At 41.4% G+C, this 4,851-nt stretch overlaps 1 pseudogene; it reads right to left on the bottom strand.

Annotated features, from left to right (window-relative positions):
• LOC8071596 lies at positions 573-4,238 on the bottom strand (annotated as a pseudogene).

Below are 4,851 nucleotides of genomic sequence, written 5' to 3'. Positions count from 1 at the left end.
ATTACTTGCCTGTGCAGGAGCACGTTTTGATGGACTAGCACAAATCAGATGTGCATAGCACCTAGCACAAGAGATCGTGTACTCTAATGGAGAAAGATCGGTTCCTACAATTGGTCAAAACTTTAGGCACATCGACATATCAACTCCATGAGACCTGGAATTAACATGAACCAGTAATAAGAAACTATGAGAGACGACATCTACAGAATATCACGCAAGGAATCAGGGGACAGCAAGCATGAAATTAAAATAAGATAATTGAATTACAGTGTCAATGCACACGTCCATTATATACCACAGATGCATAAAACTTTTGCAGTACAGAGTAAACACACTCGAGTCAATTCAGCATTTTTGCTATATATGTTCACCCCTTAGTTTTCTCCAAGTAGATTTTGACATCGAGAAGCAACAATTATCTTTACACTGCCATGGACGCAGATGTTTTAGTTCAAATGCCTAGAGTGTAGGTAAATGAATCGGGAAGGTTTAAATGAAAAACACCAGTCATTTAGTCCTGGTCCTGCTCTGGTGCCAGAATCAGCAAGCAGCAGACCGATTGTCAGTATGCATCAGGACAAACATGGTTCCTCCAGTTTCAAAGCAGGTGTCTTAGGATGCTGGCTAAGTTGATTCTCCACGTCCACCTTATCTGTTTTGTTAAAGGAACCCAAATACCGCACCTCCTGGAGTTTTCCTTTAGAGAGACTCTTTAGCTCAGCAAACTTCACTGCCGACCCACAGCATTTAGCTGTCAGCAGATTTTCCATTGCTAATGATCCAAAGGATACATTTAACTCAGAGTTACAAGCAATCTCAAGTATCCTGACGTTCAAATAACTGCTGCTCTACTCCATTCACCTTGACACAGAAGTTAAGGTCACCATCACCATTTTCAAGTGGCCTGATATCAAGACGCAGAATACATAGTCCTTTTATTTCCCCAAGAACTTCACTTATGTTAACATTTTTTATATGGCCATATTCACATGTAACTTTGTGAGTTTAGCAAGATCTTTGATCCATGGTGGCACCACTTTTGCAAGACCATATAGTTTAAGGCTCTGAAGTTTTTCCAGATGTTTCTGCGGAGGCCAGAACATGTCATTCAAACATGGTTTGTTATTGCCCATGCAGAGCCAAACTGATAAGGATTCCAAATGAACGTGGTCTGAGATGGTGGAACAGAACTCTTTGCTGTTTTTCTTGTTGATGCCGGTCACTTCGAGCTTGTGCAATTGAGTGAGCTTCTTGAGCTCTTTCAGGATGGCCTCTCCCCCTGAAAAACCAATGTTGACAGCACCAAGAGTGTGCAAGGCTGTAAGTTTATCAATCTCTGCAGGCACCTTAATAACACCTACATGACAAGATCTACAGCAGCTAGGCAACCAAGAGAAATGAGCATATGGTACTGATGGTTCCTTAGCTGTGCCAGCACGGATGTACTGCAGCTTGGTAAGCTTGGTGATGGATGGTGGCAAAGTGACTATGGAGGTGCCCCTGACATCCAGAGTTTCAAGCTGCCTCAGACCAGCAAATGAGCCTGGCAGATAGTAGATCTCTCTTATTCCTCTCAGAGAGAGGAACTTGAGGCGAGGAAGCAGCTTCATCATCTGCTCCAGGTATTTATATGTCACACCTGTTGAATTCTCGAGATCAAGCACCCGGAGCACCCTCATAGTTTCACTGATGAAGAAAGGCTTCCACTGTCCAAACACAGCGAGGGAGCGTAGCCTTGAAAAGTCAATACTACTGAACACAATCTTGTCTCTGTCCCAGTTTTCCTTTATGACAAGGTGCTGTCCTGTGCGTTGACTGGTCAATGTGCACCTGTCCTCATCCTTTCGCCTTGATATGATGTACTCACGGAAGAAGCCGTTAACTTGGCACAAGACCATTCTTGTATCTGCAGTTGTGACTGAATGTGGTGTCTGCTGGATGATACTCAGATCAAGGAGCATCAAGAAGAATTTTTCCCCATTATCCTCAGCTGACCTGTTGGATGTGTCCCTCGAGCAACCCTCTGCGATCCACCGCCTCACTAGACGCCTTCGTTGAATGCTTTGGCCTTGCGGGAAAATGGATAGGTAGAGGATACATGGGCTTAAGATAATCTGGGCAAGTACGGAAGTAGGAATGCATCCACAGTCCACGCAGGTTGTCAAATTCTGGTTTGGTCTCTAGATCATGCATAAATCTGTCACTAAGATTCATTGCAGTTTTCATCCAGCTGACTGTCATGGGTGCCAAAAAGTCAGCTACAGCAACTTTTACTTTGGGAAGTCCGCCACACTTGGAAATAAGTTTTCGTAGCTTGGGATCTTCAGAATCCCTTAAAGCAGATGAATCTGGAAATTTCCCTACCTATATTATTGAAAAGAAGTTATATTAGTAATAATTATTATATTTTCCTTCTTAATGAAATGACATGCAGCTCTCCAACATTGTTTGAGAAAAGAAAAGTAATAATTATTGTATCAACTAATCACACTTTAGATTTGGTTTTAGTTTGTGCTGTTAGCATGCATAAACTCATTGAAAAATTGGAAAAATTACATGTGCAAGGCCCTGTTTGTTTCATCCTTCAAATTGTGGATCGCAGCTTGTTGTCTGTTATAATCTGTCAGTTTTTATTTAGAAAAAAATATAGTTTTGTTGAAATATTGTGACATATCTATATTGATAGTATGATTGTAATTTGTCTATTTGTTTATAAAATCAATACTACTGAATATATAATTCTTTAATAGAGAATTTTTTTATTCATGGTCCTAGAATTGTTCTGAACTTTTATCATACCATATGGATATGGAGTTTTGTTAAGCATACTAAAGTACATTTTCTGAAGACTTGGATAAGATCATTCTGCGTCTTTTATAAGAAGTCCGGATAACCATAACAACAGGGAAAAAAAACTTGGATAAAACTACATTGGTGCAAAAGAAAATGTTCACATCATTTTTCATGTTTTGCAAAACATTCTCCCGGTGGAGGGAGGCAAGGGGGGGGGGGGGGGGGGGGCTGGGGGTGAGAAATCATAGACTAACTATTGAATTTGAGCATCAAGATGTATAAACCAAGAGAATAGGCAAGTATCTTGTATGAAAACACACCTCCTTTTTGAAGAGATCACATGCTTCGTCATCTTCTAGACTTTTGACATTATACATTGCCTCTTCTCGATTTGCACAATGTATGGCTATGCTTGCTTCAGTTGTAAGCACAACGATGATGCTTCTAGAATGCGTAGATACCAAGGAATGACGTATTAGGTCCCACTCTTCTGTGGATTGCAAACTATCTATAATGAAAAGGCAGCTATGCTTCTCCAGAAGCTCATGACAATCTTGAATGGGATTGCTGATTCCATTTTGCTGATGAGAATCTGACTGAAGTTCTGAAAGTAAGCTCCAAGCCAAGTTCCTTAAATTGAATGGATGTGATACATCCACCCAACTGTACATGGTAAATATTCTGGTGGCACTGTCATTCATTCTGTCATAGTATAAGTTCCTGACTAGAGCTGATTTCCCAACACCAGCTATCCCCCACACAGATATCACAGGAAAACCATTAACACATGCTCTGGCTAAATAGCCACGAAGATCTTTCATCTGTGAATTGTGTACTTCAACTAGGGGGTATCGACCAATCAACATATCAGCATTGTTTTGGACACCCATTGATGATGACGCCTCATTATTTTTTAGCCATCACCATAGTGGTTTGCTTGCTTTTATCTATGTCGCCTTGAGAACCCTGAAAATACAGAAAATTTAAGGGGAGGGGTACATGTGCACCTTCGGATGAGGAATTAATGCAACATGCAACAAACATTTGAGGGATGGCACAGTTTCTGAATCCTGTGTCAACTGTTACATTATGAGTTGGGATTTGCTGATTTCACTGAACAAATATAAGAGTTTATTCCACTACTTTCTCCTAAACATATCTCTGTTATTCCCTATGGGGAATCAGTCTCATTGTGTGTGCGTGTGCATGCGTCTGTGTAGAGGGGGGGGGGGGTGCTTTTGTTAATGATAAATATACCAGTGGCTACCATTGTCTGCACTTTTGCACAGCCAGCCCCAAGGTTTTCACAGTTTCAATTTCACTGGTGATGAGCAACATAAGTAGAACTGCTACTGTACATTTTTAATCAAAGTACTTCTATATCTATCAATAGTTTTAAATTAATTTTTTCTAGCATATGATTAGAATATGTAAATCAATGTTGTTTACAGGAAACTACTGATGTCCAAAAGAAGAACAAAAGAGATTAAGGCCATTTTTTCCAGAAAGTTATTCCATCGTGTTTCAGCTGCTTACCTCCCTGAAGAAGACACATACAGAGTGTTCAGCTGAGGACTGCTTAAGTTCAAACACTTGCCATGGATCTCCAACGCACAGCCCGGCGACTTCAGATTGCTGCGAGGAGATGATGACCCAACTGTCGTTTTTCGCTTCAGGCAGGTATGCTCTGACAGTGTCCCACTCTACCATACTGGAAACATTTTCCAGGACAACCAGGTATCACTTCTTCATTTGATCCATGAACTCTTCAATAAGTTCGCCTTCTGCAGCCACTCCCAATCTCTTGAGTGTACCTACGTCTACGCCCAGTTTGTTGTGTAGGCAAGAGTTTGTGTGGAACTGAATCAGCAAACTCCGCTGGAACTGGAACTCGTGGGGATTGAAAGGATGCATCAGCTTTGCCCAGCCACGATGTCCGGAGCTTTCAAATACTTCTGGTTCGCCATAGGCCTCCCTGATGACGGGTGTGGTATTAGCATTACCATCTGCCGCCCACAACGAGATCACCCCGAGTCCAAGGTTGCCACTGGGTTTCTT

Source organism: Sorghum bicolor, chromosome 5, assembly GCF_000003195.3.
Source record: "Sorghum bicolor cultivar BTx623 chromosome 5, Sorghum_bicolor_NCBIv3, whole genome shotgun sequence".
NCBI classification, from domain to species: domain Eukaryota; kingdom Viridiplantae; phylum Streptophyta; class Magnoliopsida; order Poales; family Poaceae; genus Sorghum; species Sorghum bicolor.
Note: the sequence above shows the minus strand (reverse complement) of the source record. Positions and strands in the feature narration are given on the sequence as shown.